Raw genomic sequence first — 27,898 nt, forward strand, 5'->3', positions numbered from 1 at the left:
ACAGTCCTGACTCCAATCAGTGTTTCAGTAGATGCCTCCCTCAGGGAAAGTTTGATGCAAAAAAGACTTATCTTTCTAAGTATAGAAAGGATAACTGTGTAAATGTTCACCTTTGAGTGTTGACCTAGCTTATATGTGTCTGTTCAATAAATAAAGTGTTAAAAAAAAGGAAAGAAAGAAAGAAAGGATGACAGTCCCGTCATCAAGCTTTAATCAGTAAATGAAGACCTTATCTTTTTGCAACTAGAAATGTAAGTACTTTTTGTGTCTAGCTTTCCCTGAGGCAGGCATTCACCGAAATATTGGCTGGTGTCGGGACTGTGTTTCTTCTTTTCCATCGCAGATGACGTTATCACCTATGACTAAGGTGCTTTTTAACAACTAGCTACAACCCTCCAGTAATGCCAATGTGTCTTTGTTTTAGTAGATTCATTCATTAGGAGAGTTGTCTCCTTTGGATTGCTGGCACTTATGTTTTTCTTTTAGTTGTGTTTCACTTAAACAGGTTTTGGTACTGGTGGTATTTGTATATACCAAATTGCATAGCAGATTAAAACTCTAAAAAATATATATCACACCTGTGCCAGTTGCCTGAACCCACAACATTGGAATATATGATTTAGACTTTTATGGCATAGATTTTTGACCATGTTGAGCTCCATGCCTCTCTGATACCCCCCCAACAATACCATTTTTCTGAGATATCACTTGTTTTTTGATGCATGATGCTCCTTTTGTTTATACTCCAATAAAAGGTACCACATAAGGAATCCATTGTAAAGTATGGCTTTGCAAAAGCCTACTGACTGTACAGTGCATAGAATGAATTTTTTGTTACGATGCCAAAGTCTGACATATGATCAGTTAAAAATGCAACATTTTGATGCTACAACACTAGCCATATTTCAGGAAGAATCCCCCAACACCTCTATTCTTCACATTGATCTTCTTGCCCTGCCAGTGTTGGCAAGTGTATAGCCTTCTGCTCAGATCTCTCCCTAACAGATGGCACTTTTTGCTCATTGAGACACAATCTGGTGAGTCAGTTGGATATGTCTTGGACTAAAGAATGCCCATAACATTCTGCCATTTCATTCACCTCCTTAATGAAAAATTCTGAGAAGAAAAAAAAAGTTAAGGAGACACATGACATGCTTGCTAGAATGTGCTCTGTTTTCTACACCCCATAAATCAGAATCTTTGTCAACAACAATTAAAATGTAGTTTCACTGGTAATAAACATTACAGGGCGAGACAAATCAACTTTCATTTATTCTGTCAGAAACTGAAGCAGAGTACTTAATATTATTTTGTGGGTAATCTCCATGGAGTAAACTAAGCACAATTACATACTTGATTTTAATTAAAACTCTGGGTACCTTTCAAGTTTCGTTAGAAAGATGTCCTGGGTCTGATTAGCTGAGGTCTGCACTGAGAAGTTAATTTGACATACAACATATTTTTCATGAGGTAAGTGTCACAGGAAGCTGTTTGTAATAGCCGTCTTTCCAATGCCTGTGGGGCCAACAAAAAGTAATGGCTTGTCCTGAACCAGCAACTTCTCCAGGAAGTACATCTGCATAACAGTCCCCAAAGTGCTCACAATAATATCATGAAGCTATATGACAAAAATAAAAAGAAGAATCAAAGCAAAACTGTTTCATTACTCAATGTATACAAAGCAATAATGTCATTTAGCAATATAAAATATTTGGAACCACAGTAAAAATGAACAAAATTGCTAAGAAAGGTGGAATATTTATACAACATGAGCATCTGACATGGTGGCACAGTCAGAAAGAAGAATTATATGTAACAGTAGAGTTAGAAAACATGAATATGAACAATGTAACAGGGACAAGGGATGAGAGAATTCACAAAAGTGGTGGGCTTTTGTGAAACCGTTAATCCTCTAGAGCATTTTGAAACATTCTTGATGTTCTATGAAACATATGGGTTCCAAAAATCACTTTTGAAATTTCACGACTTTCATGAAAAATACAGTTTTAAATCTCATTAAAAAGAAACAACAGAAACCTGTTGAGTGGAGGAATAGTGTGCTGTGTGGCTGACCAGCATCATAGTTAAAGTGACGGCACTAGGTCCAGTGCCTAGGGGTTAATCCAGGCCACACTAGACCATGAGGGATTTTGAAGGTATAGAAAGAAGGGATTCAGGAGGGAAGGCTAGGGTGGGAGAAGGGGGGGTCACTGGCCTTGGGAGGGTAGGAATTTCCAAAATGAGGCAGGGTTTGGAAGGGAGGGGAGGGGCCTGCACCAAACCTAGATAACTGTTTTTTGTTTTTTAATTGCCATTATTAGGGATACGTCAGTGGGCAGGGGGGTAGGGAGAAAGGGATCTCATCAGACCCCCAGGGTTTTTATACACTGGGGAGGTCACTAAGGGTAGGTCGTCGGCTTTAACAAGATTACAGCCCTGGGTGTGGAGCTGCCATCATGCGAACTTCCCTGAGGCCAACTAAGCTACAATGTTTTTCTCCACAGTATTTTATTACCAAGGAAAATACTGCAGGATTCAGTAAGCTACAGAATGGAGTATACAACTTAGTGAATTCCACGGTATTTTCCACTTTGGGAAAAATACCGCAACATATTAAATGACCCCTTAGACTATAAACCCTCTTGGGACAGGAAATATCTACTGACCTGAATGACCTCACCTTGAGCTAATTTCAAAAGGTTTTTAAGCTAAGAAGGAGTCTGGTGCTCTATGGTAGTGGCCTACCATTCTGCCTCCCAGAGCTTAGGTCTGAGGTTGGCAGTCTTAGGGTTCCTGTAACTAATCAGAAGATATGAAAGACAGCTGGGCAAACTTTGCTACTAAATTAAACATAATTCTGTTTTTGCCAATAGAAGGAACAACCTGAAAATCCAGCTATTTTCATGTGTATTATACAGGGAAGTAAGGAATTGATCTTCCATCAGAATTTGTATTTGTTTGATGAGACTAGTGAAGTGCCATAATAATGTGTTGATACATATGTGTATTTGTATACTGTGTTTAACTACATCGTTTTGATGGCCCTGACTGATTATTAACATCTTCCATTTGTTTTGCGCAATAATTTCATATGGGTTTTGGAGATTAGGTTACTGTAATATTTGTTTTATGCTTTTAAGATTGTTTAATGCTTTATATTGTTACTGTTTTGAGCAAATTGTTTTGGGAAGATTAATATGAAAATTGAACAAATAAAAAAGTAACATACCAGTTTTATTTTTCCAGAACTTTCACTAGTAAAGTTCTAGTATGTTTCTAGTTTGGCAAAAAAAAATCTTCCATCCCTAATCAGGACACTCTTTTAGGTAGCCAATATTTTTTGCTAAAATATCAGATTTGCCATTAGCGGGTCAACTTACAGCATTCTATCAGCATTGCAACCATTATTATGTTAATTAATAACTCATATCCATTCTATGCCTCAATTTTCCTCCGTATGATTCTTTTGATTCAGCAAGTTCAACATAAAAAACTAACTGGGTCAATGCCAACAAGTTGATGATGTTTGGGTAGGTACTGCCCGGCAGGGTGATAAGGAGAAAACAGAAGGCAGATAAGGGAAGCACAATCTTGTGTCACTGCAGATCATGGGATAGCCAACTGGTATCAAGTGGCTTCAACCCCTTAGAAACCAACTAAGGCAGTGCTAGCTGGGTATTGTCTGACAAGGCCATAGGGACCTAGGAAGCTGGATGTTTGAGCAACAGCCTTATTGACTTGGTAGCTATTTAGATCAGTATTTTCCAAACCGCTTCTGGAGGCACACCTATCCAGTCAGGTTTTCAGGTCTGCCACAATGAATATGCTTGATGGGGGGGGGGGGGGGGGTGTCTCAAATGTATGCAAATCTATCTCATGCATATTCATTATGGATATACTGGAAACTCAACTGGTTAAGTGTGCCTACAGGAGAGGGTTGGGCAATGCTAGTTTAGACTATCACAATGCTTGGTGGCAGAACAATATGGTGGGGAGGGGGTAGGTCTTGGATTAAATATGGAAACCATGAATGAATATCTGCCCAGGAGAACTAAAGAAGAAGACAACAAAAACAGGTTTTGATAAGGAGTGATATCTTATAAGCATTCAAGCTTTGATGAATGGCAGCTGACCCATATCATTAGCAGTGTGATCAGGAATGACTGGATGACTGGACAGACAGGGTAGACCAACTGGTTATTTTCTGCTGTCATCTATCTCCAACTATATCTCATCTGCACTGGCTCCCCATAAAGTTGTGCATGTGTTTTAAAGTTCTCACACTAGACTTCAAAGCAGTTAATGATCTAGCTCCTGTATGGTTTTAGCCCCCATATACCAGACACAAGAGTCAGAGATATTTTAGAAATTTAGTAAAATGTTTATTATAGGAAATAAATGATTGCCAATCACAATATGTGTGACTGGAAAGGCAGGAATGCATAAGATCCCTCCTTGCCTATGCCACAATCTTACAAGGCTTATACACATTTTTTTTTCTAGTTACCTTTCCGTCATTCTGGCCTGGCTTACTTTCCCTACACCACCTGTACCCCAGCATCTGTTCTCCTTCTTCCTTTCTTTCTTTCGGGTCTAACTTTCCATGCTATTTTCATCTCCCCACAATACTTTGTAGGAAGACATAGATCATCTCTTATCAGTCTCTGTATTCTCCTTTATACCTGGTTCTCATAAAGTCCCCACACACGTCCTGCAAGATGTCCTTCACTTCTCACTGATTTAGGCCCACATCCTGTAGTTGTAATTAGCTGCTTTCCTTACAGCAAACAGCACAGCACATATTGACATGTGCTGGCACAGGCTTAGCAAGGCCTAGTACAGCAGTCCAGCAGGCAGAATTATACATTTCCCTCTTGAACCTCAATTCACCATTGAAAAAATGAGGTTCATAACAGAGAAAGGAAAGTCCAGAGGAAAGGACAGGTGGGCAGAGAATCAGGAACTCTCAGGAACACAGCAGCATATCAATACTGCACAGCACACACAGCAGAGGCAGAGCAGGAACAGCACAACAGAGGCAGAGCAGGAACAAGAAATTCAAGAAGAAAGAGAATCAATGTTATCACCACCCCTAATTAAGCTAAACCCAATTTAAAATTACCAAGAGGTGAAGCCAATTAATGAGCCAGTGACTAAAATAGTCCATTGGGAAACGCTTAGCAAAGGTATCATAATATGCAAGAGACTTAAAATACAATAGTCTCACCCACCAGTGGTTCAATGCAAAAAATGAAAACAAAATCCCTGTGTCAAAAGTCTATTTTAGGGATGTGCAGCAGGGACGGATTCATCCCATTCAGTATTCGTATTCATTGGGACCCAAATTCGTTGCATCCATTCTTGGGGGACCCCCATTCCGATCATTAGTTACATATGTATTTGTTTCCCAAAAAAAAACCCCCCATCCCAACCCTTTAAATTTAATTTACTACAACTCCCCACCCTCCTGACCCCCCCAAGACTTGCCAAAAATCAATGGTGGTCCAGCGGGAGTCCTGGAGCGATCTCCTGCACTCGGGCCATCGGCTGCCGGTATTCAAAATGGCGCCGATAGCCTTTGCCCTTACTATGTTACAGGGGCTACTGGTGCCATTTTGAATACTGGCAGCCGACAGCCTGCATGCAGGAGATCGCTCCAGGACCCCGGCTGGACCTCCAGGGACTTTTGGAAAATCTTGGGGGGATCAGGAGGTTGGGGGTTTATTTGTTAGTGATACGTTGTATTCGTGGGGGTTCGCCATACGTTTCGAAACCCCCACGAATACAACGAATATGCCATGTACATTGTGGATTGCCAATACGTTGCATACGAATGCGATAGTTTGATGAATCTAGGCCTAAGTTAGATGTGTTTGTAATGGATTAAGGCCTAATATATGAGCAAAACAAATTCAAATTAACCAATAAGAAAATTCCATAATGTCAATAACTCCCTGCATCTAATAATCCCTACATACACTATTACTAATCTGCATAATGTTCCCACTGTACTATGAAGTTACATATAATATTCAAAACCACAAACATCTTAGGTGCTCAGACATTACATAGAGACATATATTTCACTGAACTGACTACATAAATTCAATTGTATTCTTCTCATCAAGCTCTGTTGTTTTTCATTTACACTGACAAACAAACAACACATAAAGGCAGACACAAGTAACAAAAATTTGAGCTTAAAAATTAGATCAAAAAAGTATTTGGATCAATCCAAAATAAAACAAAAGTCAGAATTTTAAAAAAAGAACACATCTGTTTAAAATATTGGGGAACATTCTTTAGATTCTGCATCTGGCAGAGAAGACATCATCTTGTTAACCTGTAGAAATACAATTTCACATACAAAGAAAAATCTGATTCATCTTTTAAATCTAATCACATGGCAAGACAAGAACAGCTAAGGGATACTTTTTCATTTCTAAATAAAGTAGGAAACTACTGAGATTAATTTTACCCATCTTAAAAAAGAAATAAAGAAATGCTATTCTGTTCTAACTACACGATTATTTATTTATTAAGCAAAGAAAGCAAAAAGCAGAAAAGTAAAAGGAAGCTTATCTCATCTCTATCAGATCCCTGTATAGGCAGCTACAAACATCTGCTTTATTCAACGATCATAGCACTCTGAAAATTAATTGCATTTTTCAACTCATTCTGCGATACATGTTGTAACATATAGAGTCCTTCACTAAATAAACAATATTTATAATATTTCATTACATATAATAGGGATAAAAAATAAAAAACTTATGAACACAGTCATGTGACTGTGTCTGTTGATTCAGGACCAAAACATACATTATATGCAGAGAAAATGGAAAAAAGGTGGCTGCTCCCTCTCTATTTCTTGATCAGAGCCATTCACCTTCCTTATCTAACTCACATACAAGTATTTATTTACCCATCGTTTAAAGAAACCATACCTTATTAGTTTCTGTACAAATTCAATGCTAGCCATTAAAAGAGGTACACATTTACTACTGTCACTTTGATAAGTTGCAGATCACACTTCACTGCCAATAAAACTAGACTTTCTTAAACAATCTACTAAATTAAATTCATTTTCTGCAAAGATCAACTCATTTCTCCACAACTTTAATTCCCCATCAGTCTGTTTATAACATTTAAACAGAAAAATCAATTAATTTAAAACAAGTTCTCTCTTCCGTTTCCACTTGCATATGAGAATTTCTTTCAGTTTTACATATCCCCTGCTTCCTCTTATCTGCCAACTCTCCAGCTCCCTGTGTCCTTTCAAGTTCTAAAACTTCCATGGCAAGTGTAGATTGAGACTGAGCTGTGATTCCTGGAGCAGATCAGCAGTTGGGCAGTCAGCAGTTCTTAACTGTGATGCATTAATACAGTTATGCTGTGGCAGCAATCAGACAAACAGAAAACCCAATTCCAAACAATTTTGGGGGGGAATTATCCTTTTCTCCCTCTCTAGTCTGAGAATAGTTCTCTCACAAGTCCAAAACTGGGAAATGCTTTTCAAGAGACTTTCCCTTCTTATGCTCCTATAAGTAATTTCGGAGCCATACAAGCAAGGCTGCTGTCAAAGAGCTGTCCTGTAGCCAACACAAACAAGGGCTAGATTTTGCTGCCTTGAACTTCTTTGTATTGTGTTCCAGTACAAGCTTATTAAGTGGAAATGCTGTGCAAACCCAGAATAATCATGATAAGCTTTCACTAAGTATGCTAGAAAGAAGCTAAAAATGAGTGGCCATCCCCACAAATCAAAGTAAATAGTGCACGTTTATCTACAATTGGCCAAAGAAAATCTTTTTCTCGCAAACAAATAAAAATTATACTTACATTCTCCAATCTTATGGAGCTTCGTACTACCGTATCGCAATATCTCTTGGATGTCTCTGCTGCGGTATCACTGCCCTTCCCGTCTGTCTCAAGCGGGGTATTCAAGGTCCTTCACTACCTCTTGGATGCCTCAGCCGATGTACCGCTGCACTTCCCATGTGTCTCAATTGGGGTATTCCAAGGTCCTTCTGTCCTGTGGAGAAACAACTTTTGCAGCCCTCCAGGCCTTGCCTAGGTATCATTTCAAAGTCACCAAAATGTATGGTTTTAGCCCCCATACACCAGACACAAGACTCAGAGATATTTTAGAAATTTATTAAAATGTTTATTATAGGAAATAAATGATTGCCAATCACAGTATGTGTGTCTGGGAAGGCAGGAATGCGTAATATCCCTCCTTGCCTGTGTCACAATCTTACAAGGCTTATATACATTTTTTTCTAGTTACCTTTTCCAAGTATTGATCATTTCTAAATACGTTGTTCTGGCCTGGCTTCCTTTCATAATACCACCTGCACCCCCAGCATCTGTTCTCCTTCTTATTTATTTATTTATTTATTTATTTATTTATTTATTTATTTATTTAACATTATTATATACCGCAATTCATGTAGCAAAGTTACATATCATTTCGGTTTTTCTTCCTTTCTTTCTTTCGGGTACAACTTTCCATGCTATTTTCATCTCCCCACAATACTTTGTAGGAAGACATAGATCATCTCTTATCAGTCTCTGTATTCTTCTTTATACCTGGTTCTCATAAAGTCCCCACACACGTCCTGCAAGATGTCCTTCACTTCTCGCTGACTTAGGCCCATATCCTGTAGGTGTAATTAGCTGCTTTCCTTACAGCAAACAGCACAGCACTTATTGACATGTGCTGGCACAGGCTTAGCAAGGCCTAGTACAGCAGTCCAGCAGGCAGAATTATACCCTCCCAATAGTCTACTCAAGACTGTCAGCTATTTTCCTACATGCCATTTACATTCCGCATCAAAGGGTTTGTTTGTCATTACTACTGTCAAATTGATACATCTGGCCCAGTCCTGTGAGCTAATGTTCACCGTCGCTGGATTTCAGTTGTGGAATGAGTTCCTTGCCTTTCTTAAGGCAGAGAAGGACCAACTACACTTTAGGAAACTTCTGAAAACCCACCTGTTCCAATCTGTATTTTCACCCTAGTTGCATATGCAGGGATATGATATTTCAAGTTAAATGAAAGGCTTTTATAGATTTTTAATTTGTTCTGTACTGTTGGTTTTATTTAAATTGTTTTAATTGTATCTGTTTTATTTTATATGTCTATTATGTATGTTGACTGTTACCCACTGAGCGATGTGGGCCAGCGGACTATAAATGTTATCAATAAATAATTAATGTTAATATGGTGTTACTATGTTTATTAGAGGGCTCCCAGCACAACTTTATAATAATTGCATATAAACTGCTGAACATTTCAGAAAACTAAACAAAGTGGTTGAACATCGCACACAATATGAAGAAAACAGGTTATCAAGCAATGACAAAAAACATCTCATCTTCACTTTGCAGAATTGGAACAGCGCTAAATTTTCAAACTTGATTCTATTTCACTAAAAGGCATAAATTTATACATTGAGTGGGTCCTTTTTCTTTAGCACCAATTTTTGATTAAGACTTCTTTAAAGAACTGTGTGTCACCATCACTAGCTCATGCTATTTGGAAACGTGGTCTTCTGTTTTTCATCACTTTCTCATTGTTTAGTCATTTAATAATGAGGCTCCACCATCTGAAGTATTTAGATAACCAGAAGCCAAGGGGATGAGGGGGGAAGGGGGGGGGGACACAATGGAAGAAATAATACTGCACATTGGAGAAAAAAAAAAAAAGAGTATGAGACTGCAAGCTCACCCCTGGTGGGGAGAGAGACAAATTCCCCAGCTATTCCAATGTAACAATAGAGAAAGTGGACCCTTGTGACTGCAGTGTGGTTGACACAGCCTAACAAGCAAACCCTCTAGGCCCCTACCAGCAACTGGCAAAGAAGTCCATAGGTAGAACCAAAAGGAGCTTCACCTATACCAGCCACCTCCCCCGCAAGTTGAGCCCTTGGGTTCTGGCAGCCAGCAGGACTTAGGCAGATCCTTGGGGCTATCCAGATTGAGTGTCCAATCCAAGCAAGGGTCGTGGCAGGCAGCAGATGGCAGAATGGAGACCAAGCCAGAGGAGGTCAGGGCAGAAAGCAGACAGGAAGCTCAGGAGCTAGGCTAAGGTCAGAATCCAGAGAATCAATCCAAGACAAACAGGACAGGCAAGACTAACAGGATAACCAGGACTAAAGAGACAAACAAGGCAGGGCATAGGCAGAGACAGGAAAAGGGCCAGGTGGCAAGGAACAAGGTAAAAAGGAGGCAACCAAGGATACAAGCAAAGAAGACAGGAACAGACAAGGCACCAAACAATGGGACCCAAGGACACCAGGAGACTTGTTGCTGAGGCACTGGCTGGTTGCAAAGGAGTTCGTTATATACTGATGGGGGATGTGATGTCATCAGCCAGCACCACAAAAAGTCCCAGCTAGAGGACCTATAAGAGGAAGTCCAGAGTCACAGGAAGTTCTATCCCAGGTCCTTGGAACACCATGCTGCTGGAGGCTATGCAGGAGTCGCTTCGGATCAGAGGTGAGGGGTATAATATCCAATACCACACCTGGGGCTCCTCAGACTACTTTTGGATTGCTCCAATCAACTTCAGCTCCCAAAACCCTAACCCTCTTTCTTTTATTTGAAAATGCCATAATGTAGTCCCCATTCTGTTCTGGTCCTGGGCAGGGGAACCCACGGGGAAGCTCATGGGCCATGCAAGGCTCCATGATCTCCTGAGTTTCCTGCACACCGGCCGTCCATTGCTCCTACCATGTGACAGGGGCTGGCCAATGGCATGGATACCCTGTCACATGCTAAGGGCAACGGCCCGAGAATGGGAGAATGCTCCCGGGACCCCCACTGGACCACCAGGTACTTAAAAAAATTTTTTGGGGGGGGTTGGAGGGGTCCAGAGGGTGGGGGGATACTAAAGAACTAATTTTAAAGGGACGGGCTGTGTTTTTGGGTTATCAGCTTGGCGCAGCCGATAAAAAAAATAAAGCAACGATTGGACCACGGGAAAAATAATTTCCCGATGGTCCACGAATCCGAAACCAGAACCGATTCCAGTTCCGATTCACATCTCTAAAACCTAGGTCTCAATGGCAACAACAGCAACAAACAGCAGCCCCACTAAAAACCACACAGCCTTTTTAAGTGCCCGGCCACCACCACTCCCTACAGAAGAACCTCCGGGAAGGATCAGAGCTCGTTTGTCCACCTGGGAAGCCATAACATTGGACCAGTGGGTTCTGGAGATAGTAAAGAATGGCTGTCAACTTCAGTTCATAGCCAAGCCCACACTACCACATCTGGCCATTTGGGGATCAACAACACTTCATCCCCAACTAGCCCAGGAAATAACCCTACTTCAGCGTCAACGAGCTATCAGACACATTCCTCTGGCAGCCCATTGCAAGGGCTTCTACGCCCCATATTTCCTAATTCCCAAGAAATCAGGAGGCTATCGCCCAATCCTAGATCTTCGAGAATTGAACAAATTGATAGTCAAGGAGAAATTCAAGATGGTGTCATTGAAGTCCATTCTTCCCCTCTTGCAACCCAAAGATTAGATGCACTCCATAGACCTGAAGGATGTATACACCCATATTCCAATCCATCCATCCTCCTGGTAGTACCTTTGTTTTCAATACAAACATCAGCATTACCAGTACAAGGTTCTCCCATTTGGCCTCTCAGCAGCACCCAGAGTATTCACCAAATGCATGGTGGTTGTGGCCTATCTTCGTCAATAAGGTATGATGATTTTTCCATATCTGGACGAATGGTTAATAGTAGCTTTGAATCCAACCCTATTGTGGGACCATCTTCAACGGGTAATCAGTTGTTTACAAGGTCTGGGGTTAGTAATCAACTTTCTAAAATCAACATTACAACCTACGCAAATTCTACAAGTCAGCGGTGCTCGTCTGGACACCACACGCAGCAGAGCGTTTCTCCCAGACGACAGGAAACAAGAAATGCGTTATCTGCTCCGCTCCCTACATGCAACGCAGTACCCTACGGCTCGCAACATCTTAACAGTCTTAGGCCACATGGCAGCAGTGAATTTCACTGTTCCAAACACAAGACTACACATGAGACTTTTACAGTGGGGTCTGAAATGTCAATGGAAGCAACATTCCCAGCCGTTAGAAAAACACCTAGCACTGACATCCCAAATGAAAAAGGATATCAATTGGTGGCTCCTCAAGCCCACATTAGACAAGGGAGCAATGTTCAACCCTCCGACACACAATGCAGTCCTCACCACAGATGCATTGCGCAAGGGTTGGGGAGCACATCTCGACCTGTTGGTAACACAAGGCCTTTGGTCAGTAGCAGAACAAGCATTTCAAATAAATTTACTAGAACTCAGAGCGATACGCAATGTCCTACGGACCTTTCAGACATATCTGCAGGGTCGCAGAGTCATGATCTACACGGACAACCAGGTAGCGATGTTCTACATAAACAAACAAGGAGGGTCCGGTTCATGGTCTCTCTGCAAGGAAGCCCTCCGGATTTTCCACCATGCGCATCAACATTCCATACACCTACTAGTGACTTACCTGCCGGGAGTAGCCAACACCAGAGTGGACAAGTTAAGTCGCATATTTCACCCGCACAAATGGTCGCTCAACCCAGAGATCGTACAGACGATTTTTTCTCGCTGGGGTGTTCTATCGATAGACCTGTTTGCTACAGAAGCAAACACTCAACTTCCAAGGTTCTGCTCGATTCGACCCAGTCCCCTATGGATTGCTCAGGACGCCTTCCTCATTCCGTGGGTATGCAATCGCCTGTATGCCTTTCCACCGATTCCACTTATCACCAGGACAATTCAAAAATGCATAATGGACAAAAGTCAACTGATCCTCATTGCCCTAGCTTGGCCCAGGCAACCATGGTACAGCTATCTCTTACGCCTTTCGATGGAACCTCCGATTCGATTACCAGACCAACCGGATCTTTTACTTCAAGAACAAGATGTCTCCTTCGCCCACTCCATTCGTCCCTACATCTGACTGCATGGAAATTGAACAGTTACTACTGACTGTACAAGGGGTATCCGCGGCCACCCAAACCATTCTGCTAGAATATAGAAAGCCATCAACCAGATGCAGTTATGCTTTCAAATGGAAGTGTTACTCCACCTGGTGTACCGCAAAAGGTATCCCGCCGATAGACTGCTCGCCGGCACTGCTAATGGACTATCTCCATTCCCTGTACAAGTTGGGTTTGGCAACCTCATCCATTAGAGTTCATCTGAGTGTGATATCAGCATATCACAGACCGATTAATAATCACTCTGTCGCTGGACATCCTTTATTATCTCGCTTCATCAAGGGCTTAACACACCTTAGACCACCAGTTGCTAAGCCACCGGTTCCTTGGAATCTCAACATACTGCTAGAACAACTAATGCTTGCACCATTCAAACCATTAGATTCGGCGCATATCAAATTCCTCACGTGGAAAGTAGTCTTCCTAGTAGCAGTAACATCTGCATGATGAGTTAGTGAACTACAGGCATTGGTTCACTATGACCCATATCTACAATTTTATCGCAACAAGGTGGTACTTAGACCTCATCCAGCCTTTCTTCCAAAGGTAGTCTCTCAGTTCCACCTCGATCAATCCATGGAACTTCCAACTTTCTTTCCAAAGCCTCATTCCAATGATAGAGAGCGCTTATTGCACACGCTAGACTGTAAACTTGCATTGGCGTATTACAAAAAGAGAACACAAAAGACTGATCGAGCATCTCAGCTTTTTGTCTCCTTCAACCCGAATGCCCCGGGGTTACCAGTAGCCAAACGGACAATATCCAGTTGGATTGTGCAGGATATTTATGCTAGTCAGCTCGTAAAATTCCTCTCAAGTGATGAGGAAGTAAAGCTACAACTGGACAGTTAAGAAGAGGAAAAGTATAAAAAGAAAAAAAAAACCCCTTCCCTTTTCTGCTGGCGTAACTCCAGATAATCAGAACAATAAATGACCAGCTAGTCCCTTTACCCAGAACACTTTGGGGCGGATTTTAAAAGGAGCGCGAATAGCCTACTTTTGTTTGCGCTCCAGGCGCAAACAAAAGTACGCTGGATTTTAGTAGATACGCGCGGAGCCGCGCGTATCCGCTAAAAACCTGGATCGGCGCGCGCAAGGCTATGGATTTTGTATAGCCGGCGCGCGCCGAGCCGCGCAGCCTACCCCCATTCCCTCCAAGGCCGCTCCGAAATCGGAGTGGCCTCGGAGGGAACTTTCCTTTGCCCTCCCCTCACCTTCCCCTCCCTTCCCCTACCTAACCCACCTGCCCGGCCCTGTCTAAACCCCCCCTTACCTTTGTCGGGGGATTTACGCCTCCCGGAGGGAGGCGTAAATCCCCGCGCATCAGCGGGCCTCCTGCGCGCCGGGACGCGACCTGGGGGCGGGTCCGGAGGGCGCGGCCACACCCCCGGGCCGCCCCGGGCCGTAGCCACGCCCCCGGGCCCGCCCCCAGAACGCTCCCGACACGCCCCGAAAACGCCGCGTGGTTCGGGCCCGCCCCCGACACGCCCCTGACACGCCCCCTCCGAAAACCCCGGGACTTACGCGAGTTTCGGGGCTCTGCGCGCGCCGGTAGGCCTATGTAAAATAGGCTTACCGGCGCGCAGGGCCCTGCTCGCGTAAATCCGCCCGGTTTTGGGCGGATTTACGCGAGCAGGGCTCTGAAAATCGCCCCTTTATGAAGCAAAACGTAACCACTCATGGAAAGGCAAATGAGGTGTTGTAGAAGGAATCTGGTCCTGCCACATGAGGAGAGAAAAAAAAATAACACTTGTCGAGAATAAGGATTGGGTACCCGTCCCAAAGAAAACAGTTCATTCACTGGGGGCCCCTTGGGTAGATCCTGGCAGAACTGTGTGTGGCAGGGGAAGTAGTAGTGAAATGTATGTTTCAAAAGCAGCCAGTGGATCCCCAGGCAGGATTAGTCTATGAGCTTATGTCTCAGTTTTACCCTCTAGGCCTCAGAGGGCCCCTTCCTCCACTCACCACTCCTTGTATATGAGATTTGCAGGAATCTCTGGTGTCTCGCTCAAAAATGATGCGCAGTTCTTTTTCCCCTCTCTAATTAGCTCCAGCATGTGCTCTTCTTCCAATCGGTCCTCTCCAGCTTACAACAGCAAGCTTCCTGGGATCTCAAATCTGCTCTCTTTCTGAGCTGGCTCCTGCATCTTTCTCTGCAGGCAGCTGGCCTGGCTTTCTTTCCAAAAACTTTCTTTGCTCTCAATCTTTCTGGTGGGCTTTCTAACTGACCTCAAACTCCATGGGAAGAGATCAAAGAAAACAGGAAATGCAAATCCTATTGCCTCATAAAGTCAACTGGGCTCAGACCAGCAATGTGGAGCAGCTCTAGAAATGAACCCTGTCTCTGCTGGCTTTTGCATCCGACCTGGAGCAACTCATATTATTGTCACTGTGACATCCGTATTCAGAAGCATTTAGATGGATAACTCAGAAGTTTTCCAGCTAAATGAATATTTGGGCACTTACCCGGCAATATTTTAGACGGATATCTTATTAAACGGCATTTTGGAAAGGAGTTATGTTAGCCGGTTAAGCTATCCAGCTAACTCCAGTATTCAGAGCTAGCCAAATAACTCATCCAGCTAAGTCTGACTGGGCCAAACAGCTGTTTTAAAGTTAGCTGGATTAAGATAGCTAGTTAACTGTAAGTTAGTTGTCTATATTCAATAGTGTAGCTGCACTATTGAATATACTTCCAACATTAGCCAGATAAATTCATCAGGTTAACTTTGCTATCTGGACAATGAATGTGGACCTCCTTTTGTCCAATAGCCAGTAGCTGCATTCAGGTAGGCAAGTTGTAATAACAGTGTCCAAAAGTTTGACATCCCAAATCCTAGTAAAGGACCGGATCCTTGCACATATTCCTCTCTTCACAGTCCATAATGGAACACTGGAAGGGCTTATAACATTCAGAGAAAGGTTATATTCCTTTTTAAGTGTAGCTCAGAATGAACACTCACCTCACAATACTATAAGGGGTAGATTTTAAAAGGTTGCGCGCGGGCGTACATGTCTGCGTGCTACCCAGCGTGCACACATGTATGCCCAATTTTATAACATGTGCATGCAGGCGCGCGCATGTTATAAAATCCAGGTTCAGCGCACAATAGGGTGCACAATTGTGCACCTTAAGTGCACCGAGCCGCACTGCCTTCCCCCATTCCCTCCCCCCTAGCCTGACCTTTCCACCCCTTCCCCTAACCTTTCCCTCCCTAGCCCTACTCTAACCCCCCTGACATTTATCTTACCTTTTGCGCTTGCCTCCGGGCAGGCGCAAGTTGCGCACACTGGCAGCCTGCCGGCACGTGATCTTCCCACACAGCGGTAATGACCACTGTGTCGGAGGCCTCTGGCCCTGCCCCTGGACTGCCCCACCCCCTTCTTGCCCCCTCCCTGCCCCTTTTTGCAAGCCCCAGGACATACACGTATCCCGGGGCTTTATTCGCATCGCCGGGTCTTTTTAAAATAGGCCCAGCGCCCGTAACCTTTTTAAAATCCGGCCCTAAGAGTTTAAGGATTTGAATACAGGATCATTCCTTAAGTCCTCATTGGACTGATTATATGCCTAGGGAGCAATAATCAAATTGGACACTCTGGCGCAAACACTGCATGTATTTGTTTTGATTATCGCTGCAGGAAAAAGCATCTGCAGAGATTTACTCCTGCTTTTTCTCTGTGGGCATTTTTCCGTGGAAAGCAATGTGCAGAGTTTTGAAAATGCTAAACTGCACATGCAGTTGCCTCCCCCAAGCCACCCCCATCCCCAGGAATGCCTCCAAAATCTATGGCTAAAAGTACATATGCTGTGGAAAACATATCCTTTTCGCCACATAAAGGGTGGGCAGTTTTCAAAAAACCCCCATCTCCATATGTAGAACGCTACTTCTCTGTGGATTTCGCATCAGTTTTCAAAGAAAAAATGTATTGAAACATTTCCTCTTGTTAGAATTTTCATCGCTTATAAGGTCTAAAATTCTTTAATGATGTCAATTTTACAATGAATATCTTTGAATGTGTCTGGAGCAACACCCCACTAACCCCAACCCACCTCCCAAAAACTCACCCCAAATCAAAGTGCCCCCTTCCAATGGTCCATATATTAAGTTTCAGGCTCAGCCTCATAAAGAGGTTCTTCCTCTCTCTCTCCCCCTCCCCTCCCCCCCCAGGAGCTGTAGTAAAGTGGCACCTGTAACATACAGACACTGGCTGAGGAAAATTAGGGGTTACATGTGTCAGTGCTGGCCCTACTTCTGGAATGCCCATACCCTGCCTAATTTTTCTGCGCACATACGTCAATGTACACGCACCCTTCCCTGCTATTTTAAAATTAATGTAGCTCCTGCGTGGCCACTTGCATGCGTACGTAGCCGTTTTTGCGTGTGTAAGGCTTTAAAAATCTACCTCATATTGTACCGGGTGAAAAAAAAGAGGTGATCTAGGGGCATTTTGAGGTGGGTTTTGAAATATTTATTTATTTATTTATTTATTTAAATACTTTTCTATACCGAAGATCATGTACAAGTACATATCGGTTCGGTTTACAGTGAACCAACATTTGGAAATTACATCAAACAATATGAACTTAATTTAACAAAAGATTGTACAGCAAAACTATATGAACATAATTAACAAAATTGTATGCGAATAGAGTTATAGTTGAACAAGCATGACGAGTGGAATATGGGGAAAATCAAAAAAGGAAAAACATGATAGTCAGCACAGGGAGTACATTATAAAGGTTACGGGGACATTTTGGTCAGTTAGTCACGTTTGAACCTAAGTTCTGTAAAGTAGGGTCAGGTAAGGAACTTTAAGTGAATGCTCTTGAGAAGAGCCAGGTCTTCAGTTTTTTTTTGAACGTCCGCAGGCAGGGTTCTGTTCGGAGTTCCGAGGGCAGATTGTTCCATTGTAATGGTCCAGCAATAGAGAATGCTCGTTTTTTGAGAGCTGACTTGGCGGGGGGAACATAGAGGGTACCTAGGTATGTTGTTCTCATTGGTCTGGAGGTTGAGTGATGTTGCAGAGGGAAGGATAGTTCGAGGGAGGTTAGAGAGTGAATAGTTTTGTGGATTATGGTTAGCACTTTATACTAGGGATGTGAATCGTTTTCCATATCGTCTTAACGATAGAAATCGTGTGGCAGGGCAAGAAAATCGTCTTAGGCACGATTTTTTAGTTAAAAAATCGTTAAAAATCGTTTTTTCCAATTAGTGCGCACTAACTCGAGTTAGTGCGCACTAACGGGAGTTAGTGCGCACTAACTGAAAATGATACAATTTGACACTTTTCAGGTCAGTTAAGGTCAGTTTAGGAATGAATATGTATTCCTATTGGCTGCCCTCTTATTTATTCATGTTACCAAGTTTCCTACTGACAGTATATGGGGGATGGGAAATGGAAACAGTTGGTAGCTTGACAAAACAAGTAATGTGATCAGTCAATGTGACTAGAACTTGTGCCCTAACCCTGATACCAGGGATATTGTGATCTTCCTGCACACAGTGCCCTATCCCTATTAATACCAGGAGTGTTGTGATCTTCCTGCACACAGTGCCCTATCCCTAATACCAGGGGTGTTGTGATCTTCCTGCACACAGTGCCCTATTCCTGATACTGGGGGTGTTGTGATCTTCCTGCACACAGTGCCCTATTCCTGATACCGGGGGTGTTGTGATCTTCTTGCACACATCCCGATATCAGGGATAGGGCACTGCGTGCAGGAAGATCACAACACTCCTGGATTTAATAGGGATAGGGCACTGCATGCAGGAAGATCACAACACCCCTGGTATCAGGGATAGGGCACTGTGTGCAGGAAGATCACAATACCCCGGAGGAGTGAGGGTCAGGCAGCTCCCCCCTGTCTGTGAAGCCAGCCTCTCACTAGTAATGCAGGGAGGGAGCTGTCTCAGACTTCACCATCCTCCCCCCCCCTTACCCACACACCATTCACTAGCTGGGACATGGGGGAAGTCAGGAGTGAGGGTCAGGCAGCTCCCCCCTGTCTGTGAAGCCAGCCTCTCACTAGTAATGCAGGGAGGGAGCTGTCTCAGACTTCACCATCCACCCCCCCCCCTCACCCACACACCATTCACTAGCTGGGACATGGGGGAAGTCAGGAGTGAGGGACAGGCAGCTCCCCCCTGTCTGTGAAGCCAGCCTCTCACTAGTAATGCAGGGAGGGAGCTGTCTCAGACTTCACCATCCTCCCCCCCCCCCTCACCCACACACCATTCACTAGCTGGGACATGGGGGAAGTCAGGAGTGAGGGTCAGGCAGCTCCCCCCTGTCTGTGAAGCCAGCCTCTCACTAGTAATGCAGGGAGGGAGCTGTCTCAGACTTCACCATCCTCCCCCCCCCCTCACCCACACACCATTCACTAGCTGGGACATGGGGGAAGTCAGGAGTGAGGGTCAGGCAGCTCCCCCCTGTCTGCGAAGCCAGCCTCTCACTAGTAATGCAGGGAGGGAGCTGTCTCAGACTTCACCATCCTCCCCCCCCCCTCACCCACACACCATTCACTAGCTGGGACATGGGGGAAGTCAGGAGTGAGGGTCAGGCAGCTCCCCCCTGTCTGTGAAGCCAGCCTCTCACTAGTAATGCAGGGAGGGAGCTGTCTCAGACTTCACCATCCTCCCCCCCCCCCCTCACCCACACACCATTCACTAGCTGGGACATGGGGGAAGTCAGGAGTGAGGGTCAGGCAGCTCCCCCCTGTCTGTGAAGCCAGCCTCTCACTAGTAATGCAGGGAGGGAGCTGTCTCAGACTTCACCATCCTCCCCCCCCCCCTCACCCACACACCATTCACTAGCTGGGACATGGGGGAAGTCAGGAGTGAGGGTCAGGCAGCTCCCCCCTGTCTGCGAAGCCAGCCTCTCACTAGTAATGCAGGGAGGGAGCTGTCTCAGACTTCACCATCCTCCCCCCCCCCTCACCCACACACCATTCACTAGCTGGGACATGGGGGAAGTCAGGAGTGAGGGTCAGGCAGCTCCCCCCTGTCTGTGAAGCCAGCCTCTCACTAGTAATGCAGGGAGGGAGCTGTCTCAGACTTCACCATCCTCCCCCCCCCCCCCCTCACCCACACACCATTCACTAGCTGGGACATGGGGGAAGTCAGGAGTGAGGGTCAGGCAGCTCCCCCCTGTCTGTGAAGCCAGCCTCTCACTAGTAATGCAGGGAGGGAGCTGTCTCAGACTTCACCATCCTCCCCCCCCCCCCTCACCCACACACCATTCACTAGCTGGGACATGGGGGAAGTCAGGAGTGAGGGTCAGGCAGCTCCCCCCTGTCTGTGAAGCCAGCCTCTCACTAGTAATGCAGGGAGGGAGCTGTCTCAGACTTCACCATCCACCCCCCCCCCTCACCCACACACCATTCACTAGCTGGGACATGGGGGAAGTCAGGAGTGAGGGTCAGGCAGCTCCCCCCTGTCTGTGAAGCCAGCCTCTCACTAGTAATGCAGGGAGGGAGCTGTCTCAGACTTCACCATCCTCCCCCCCCCCCTCACCCACACACCATTCACTAGCTGGGACATGGGGGAAGTCAGGAGTGAGGGTCAGGCAGCTCCCCCCTGTCTGTGAAGCCAGCCTCTCACTAGTAATGCAGGGAGGGAGCTGTCTCAGACTTCACCATCCTCCCCCCCCCCCTCACCCACACACCATTCACTAGCTGGGACATGGGGGAAGTCAGGAGTGAGGGTCAGGCAGCTCCCCCCTGTCTGTGAAGCCAGCCTCTCACTAGTAATGCAGGGAGGGAGCTGTCTCAGACTTCACCATCCTCCCCCCCCCTCACCCACACACCATTCACTAGCTGGGACATGGGGGAAGTCAGGAGTGAGGGTCAGGCAGCTCCCCCCTGTCTGTGAAGCCAGCCTCTCACTAGTAATGCAGGGAGGGAGCTGTCTCAGACTTCACCATCCTCCCCCCCCCCTCACCCACACACCATTCACTAGCTGGGACATGGGGGAAGTCAGGAGTGAGGGTCAGGCAGCCTCCCCCCTGTCTGTGAAGCCAGCCTCTCACTAGTAATGCAGGGAGGGAGCTGTCTCAGACTGGTATCAGGGTTAGGGCACTGTGTGCAGGAAGATCACAACACTCCTGGTATTAATAGGGATAGGGCACTGTAAGAGATGACTGTAGTAGATTGAATAAAGATCTGATGTTTCTGCTCTCCTCACACCAAACAAAAACAACACACAAGCAGAGAAGCCCTTCTTACAAAGCTGAGCTAGTGAGTTAAGTAGGAGGAAAAGTAAACATACTGGTGCCAGTGTGGCTACTTAAAAAATACACTTACCAACAATCAATTACATATATTTGAACTGTGTACAGTTCCAGCCAGGACCACCTTTCTAAAATGCACAGTGATTGGCAAATTCAACATGCACTAGCATTTCAGGTGCCTGCTAACAAAAATAATAAACAAACAAGTTCTAGTCACGTGAGTGCTGATCATTACATTACTTTTTTTGTCAAGCTTCCAACTGTTTCCATTTCACATCCCCCCAACCATATTGGTAACATCAATAGATAAGAGCACAGCCAGCCAATAGGAATACATACATACATATTCATTCCTAAGTGACCTTTACTGACCTGGGAAGTGTGAACACTTTGTTTCATTTTCTGTTGGTGTTCGTTAGTTTCCAGTTCCATTTCCCATCCCCCCAACCATCACCTCAGTGGTAACCTTGGTAACATCAATAGATAAGAGGGCAGCCAGCCAATAGGAACACATATTCATTCCTAACTGACCTTCAGTGACCTGGAAAGTGTTTATTTGTATCATTTTCAGTTAGTGCGCACTAAATCGAGTTAGTGCGCACTAACGGGGAGTTAGTGCACACTAACTCGAGTTAGTGCGCACTAACACGATTTAACGATTTTTAACGATAAATCGTTAGAATTTCTATTGTATCGTGTTCTATAACGATTTAAGACGATATAAACATTATCGGACGATAATTTTAATCGTTGAAAAACGATTCACATCCCTACTTTATACTGAATTCTGTATTTGATAGGGAGCCAATGTAAATACATAAGGACGGGAGTGATGTGATCTCCTCTACTGGTGTTGGTTAATATTCTTGCTGCAGAATTTTGTAGCATTTGCAATGGTTTGGTGGTGATAGCTGGGAGGCCGATAAGAAGGGCATTGCAGTAATCTATTTTTGAGAATAAGATGGTTTGGAGAACTGTTCGGAAGTCCTGCATGTGAAGGTACTGATCCTTGTGTTAGAGAGCAGTTGATAATCTTTGCTAGAGGCTTAGAGATGGCTTAGAAATATATAGGTGGCAGTTTCTATTTTGCAAGAGGTATAGGCATATCATTACTGAACTTTTTGTACACTTTTATACCTGCTAATTGACTCAGGCAAATGAAATTGGACTTGTCTGTTTACAGTTTTTGGGGCTGGGTGAACTGGTTGGGAGTCAGAATGTTGAGTTAGTAAGTCGAGGTGAACTGGAGAAAGACTGGGTGAACTGGCAGAGGTATCAGGGAACTGGTGATTCTAAGTATTCACACAAGTAATATTCTCAAACTGATAAACTAGAATACTTATCTCCATGTGTCACAATTATTTTGAATATAAAATATACATACATATGTTTATAAAATGGCTAGAGAAAGTATGCAATTTATTGCATTGAAAATATATGCGTGTATTGAAACATACGCATAAACTTTTTAAAATTCTAGCATTTATCTCTGCACATCCACCTACATGCGCAAATGTTGTACCATGGATAGGTTTCAAAATTGGACTCTCTAATCTTAGCAATAGTGAAATGTTGCAGTACATATAAAGTATCTTATTCTCTATTCAACATGTTACAACTTGCAAGAATGGATTAAAAGAGAAATGGTTTATATTATTTGACTTTCCACATGGATAATATATTTTATGGTAGTGGAGGGAGGGGGGATGAGATATATTATAAAAACCTATGCAATACAGAAGAACAAGTCAGCATTTTCTTCTAACTGAATAAAAAAGATTATATTTATAATTGTATTAAGAAAAATATTATTCTGAGAACAGAAAATATTATTTGCATGTTTATATATAGTGTTTTTATCCAAAGCACATTACAGACACCTTAAGCAATTGTTATTACCCAATTACAACTGCTGCTTATGTTCTTCATCTTAGAAAGGTAAATTAATGAGTTGACCACATTAAGATCTGAAACCAGGAATTTTAAACTCAAGTGGATGTTAAATAGATTGACAGCCTAAAGAGGAGCAGTATCCAACAGGCTACAAGCTATCCCTAGTTCCCATGGAGATATGACTGAAATAAAATCTTCTGATGTGCAATTGGAAACAGATCAAATTAAACTCATTCTCATCACTATCTTCAATTTAAACATTTTTCGGTACTCTTTCGATACTGTAGTTAGAATGCATGGTGATAGTAGCAGACAAGATTACAAAATAGGAATGTATTTTAGCCATCTACTTATAATTCTGCACCACTGCTCCAGCCCAGCCACCTAAGAAGTCCTGATTGCTGAAGGATATATGTTGCGCATCCTGGCTGCGTTGGTACCGCGGTCGGGCCTGCTCACCTCGCGCTGCCCTCCACTAGCTCTGGTCTTGCTGCTGCTACCAGCTCCCGGCGTCCCCGACGCTCACCGCAGCCCTCTCCGGCTTCTTCCATGCCGCAGGCCTCGTAGTGGAGCTCCCGTCGGAGCTCCACGTCCTTGGCTGCCTCGGGCCCCCCCCCCCCCAGATGTGCGCACGGCCGACGGCCTAAACTTTAAAGGGCCAAGCGTTGGAAAACTGATTCGGACGCAGTATGATAATATCACTTAGCAGTCCTATATATAGCGAGGCCCTGTCCCCAGGACCTCGCCTTGGCAATTGGGTTGACACCTCGGTGTTTCAAGTTTGCCTGTTCCTTGATCCTGTATTCCAGTGTCTCCTTGTTCCAGCATATCCTGTGTTCCAGCGTCTTCTTGTTCCAGCGTCTCCGTGTCCCAGTGCTCCCGTGGTCTTCCATGTCTTCAGCGTCTGTCTTGTTCCTGCTCTACGTTCCCTGGTAGTACCCTTTGGACTAATTCTTTTACTGACCCCTGCTTGCCTGACTACGACTGATCGCTTCCTGGACCTGACCTCTGCCTGCCTGACCACATTGACCGCTGCCTGGAACTGACCCTTGCTTGCCTTGACTATGCTCGGACTGACCTTGGATTTGACCTTCTCTTTGGATGACCACTTCTGGACAGATACCCTGGCTTTGACCCTTGTGCTTCACTTGGACACCCTCTTCTTGCCTCCTGTGACCTCTGGACAGACATCCTTGGACTCTGACCTCGGCCTCCACCTGACCAGATCCACAGGCACTGTCTGTTCCACCTGGAGAGCTTTCCTGAACTGTTACCTCCCTGAGGTTCTTCGGAGTCTCCAGTTCAGGTCTGGTCCATCCATTCTGCATCAGCCACGTACCCTTACTTGTGGTGGGCACACTCCTCTGCTACCTCTCTGGGAGACCCTCTGAGGCCCACGTAAGTCCAGGCGGTCTGCGTACCCAAGGACTCAACCTGCGGAAACCCCGGACTGTTATTGACGAAGCTCCAGCTAGCCTCTGTCTCCACGTATGCTCCGCCTCCTGGTGGCAGGCACTCTCTGGGTCCGACCAGAGGGCCGAACCAATCCTGCACCAGGACAATGGTCCTCCTCCAGTGCAACAGGTTGCCAAGGCCATGGATTCGGCGGAGTCTCCGGCCACCGTTTAACCCTCTTAAATTAGAGAGAAGTGAGCTGGGAGGTTCAAACACCTTGTTGCCACGTCTTCCGGCCCCGTTTCCAGCTTCTTGGGCCGGAAGCCACGCCCCCCAATGATGTCATTTCATGGGGAGGGACTTAAACCAGTGTGGGATGCCGGAGGCGCCCCGCGTGACTTGTCGCGTCGACGAAGAAGCGCGACAAAGGAGCTCCTTTGTGCGCTCCTTCGTGTGTGATGAGTGCTGATGAGGTTACTATTGAGCCGCTTGATGATTTTTCTGTTAGTGTTCATCCTATCCCAGTCATTACTGGGAATGGTATATATGGTCCATTAGTGAAGAAGAAAAATCTTTTAGATAAATGCTCACGGCATTTTCTTCATCGGGTTGATATTTCACATTCAGGTTTAAAACAAGTTTCAGGTGGAGGGGATCTTAAAGTCTTATTAATTAATGCTCAATCTGTCAGGAACAAATTCCAAGTTTTATATGATCTTATTCTTGAAGAGAAACCTGGTGTGTTGTGTATTGTTGAGAGCTGGCTATTGGATTCAGATTTTGTCACCATTAATCAGATTTGTCCTTCAGGTTATGTGTTTTTTTTCTCAGCCTAGAGCTAAAGGTAGGTGAGGTGGTTTATTAATAATTTGTAGAGAAAGTCTGAAGTTTAAATCCCAAAATCTTAGTGGCTCTTCAAACCAAGAATTATTACTTGTCTATAATTCTTATGTATCTTTGTGTCTTGTTTATTGCCCCCCTAGGATCTTGTATTCCAATCTTTCTCTTTTATTTGAACAGCTATTTTTGGCTTCAGTCTGTTTAAATAAGATGATTCTTTTGGGTGACTTTAACATATCTTTTAATCTAGTTGATGTTGACCCTCAGATTCAACTATGTAGGGATATATTATGTTCCTTAGGATGGTCTCAACTAATTACTTTTCCCACTCATCGTTTAGGTAATATTCTTGATCTGGTCTTTATCAATGATGGTGCTAATTATCGGTTACTTGATTCTCCAGTTGTGAAACCAGTCCCTTGGTCAGATCATTTTTTGATTAGCTTTTCAGTGCATGGCCTAGTTGAGTTTGCGAGTAAAGATGACTTGGGTAGAGGTTCTGAGAAAAGATCATTTGTTGATTCTAGTAAATTGAAGGACATGCTTTCTTTCCTTCCAGTACAGCGAGAGCATGAGGACTTTAATAGTTATTTTGATGAGTGGGTCTCTCATTTAAGTTCCTCTATTGACAAGGTTGCACCCTTGAAGCACTTTGTGATTTCTCAATCTAATGCGAGAGTATTTCGTCCTTGGAATACTCCCTCATTAGTTCTAGTTCGGCAACAATTGCGTAAACACAAACAAAAATGGATTAAGCAACCCTCTCGTGAGAATGCCTCATTATATCGTTCATCTTTGAAAAAGTATCAACATGATACCTTGGTAGCTAAGAAGGAGTATTACTCGAAGAAGATACATGAAATTGGCTATAATCCCAAAGTTCTATTTTCCTTGGTTCACAGGTTAACTGTTCAGAAAAAATCAGAAGCAAGTGCATTATCTTCTCTTTCAGCGGACATGTTTGCTGATTTTTTTTTCAGTCAAATTAGATAACTTGCTCTTAACATTTAAAGATGTGGGTCCTTGGTTTTTAGATACGTCTTCAAGCAGCCCATCTTTGTGGTCTGAATTTGAACCGGCATCGGCCATAGAAGTTGCAAATACTATTAGAAATCTTAATAATACTATGTGTCCTTTTTTGAATATCTCCACTGTAACCTTTAAAGAAATCTTTGAATTTATGAAAGTTTCCATTATGCATGTGGTGAATCATTCACTTAGCTCTGGGATTATGCCTACTGCTTTAAAATCTGCCGTGGTTAAGCCTTTACTAAAAAATCTTCTTTAGATCCCAGTAATTTAGTCAACTATAGACCTATTTCATCGCTTCCTCTTGTAGCCAAGGTAATTGAAGGCATTGTTCTAGCCCAACTGACTGATTTTTTTGGAGAATGACATTTTGAGTTCTCACCAATTTGGTTTTCGCCGTGGACTTAGTACTGAATTGCTCTTGATATCATTAATTGATTCCATTAAGCGCAGTCTTGATAGTGGACAACAATTTATTTTAGTATCACTTGATATTACCTCCGCTTTTGATTCCATCGATCATCAAATCTTGCTATTTCGTTTGCGGGAATGTGGCGTTTCAGGAACAGTGTTTGCTTGGTTTGAGAGCTATCTTTCAGATCGCTCTCAAGTCTTTAAATTTAATAATTCACGCTCCTCTGTTCAACAGATGAGATCAGGAGTGCCACAGGGCTCTGCCCTGTCAGCGATGTTGTTCAATGTCTGTCTTGCTCCCATTGCCAAGTTGTTGTCCATCATTTCAGATGGATTTAAGATCTACGCAGATGACATTCAGTTTTATATAAAAGTTCAGAAATCTTGGTCTACTACAGTTGATTTATTATCGTTATGCATGAATACTATTAATTAGTCATGTGGTTCGTTTATCACCAGAATTAGGAAAACCACAACGAACTTTCCTAATTCGTTGTGGTTTCGGAGACCCCGAAACCCGAAAAGAATATTCCCCGAATTTCGGGGAAATTTCGTTTTTCGGGTTTGCATGGGGAGAGGGACACTTTTTTTTTTAAAATTAAAAACCACCCCAAACATTTAAATAAACTATAATACAACACCCCCCCCCCGATCCCGATCCCTCCCCAAGACTTACTAAGTACATCCCTGGTGGTCCAGCGCGGTCCCCGGGTTCCATTTGCCCTCCGTGCCCGTGGTAATTCAAGCCGTGCTGTTTAAAATGGTGCCGAATAGCCTCTGAACTACCATGTCACAGGGGCTACCAGCGCCATTGGTCAGCCCCTGTCACATGGCCATCGGCGCCATCTTGTGCTCCTGTCATGTGACTGGAGCTGACCAATGGCGCCGAAAGCCTCTGTGACATAGTATGGGTAAAGGCTATCGGCACCATTTTGATTACTGGCAGCCGACAATGAAATCGCTTTCGGACCCCCACTGGACCCCCAGGGATTATTGGCACCATTTTGCGCCGACATTTTGCAAAATGGCGGCGCAAAATGGCGCCGGCTGAAGACAACACGATTCA

At 44.1% G+C, this 27,898-nt stretch overlaps 1 pseudogene; it reads right to left on the reverse strand.

Annotated features, from left to right (window-relative positions):
* Positions 1-27,898, reverse strand: part of LOC115089436 — a 1,328,227-nt pseudogene that overhangs the window by 471,088 nt on the left and 829,241 nt on the right.

This window comes from Rhinatrema bivittatum, chromosome 4 (genome assembly GCF_901001135.1).
Source record: "Rhinatrema bivittatum chromosome 4, aRhiBiv1.1, whole genome shotgun sequence".
In the NCBI taxonomy this organism is placed as follows: Eukaryota; Metazoa; Chordata; class Amphibia; order Gymnophiona; family Rhinatrematidae; genus Rhinatrema; species Rhinatrema bivittatum.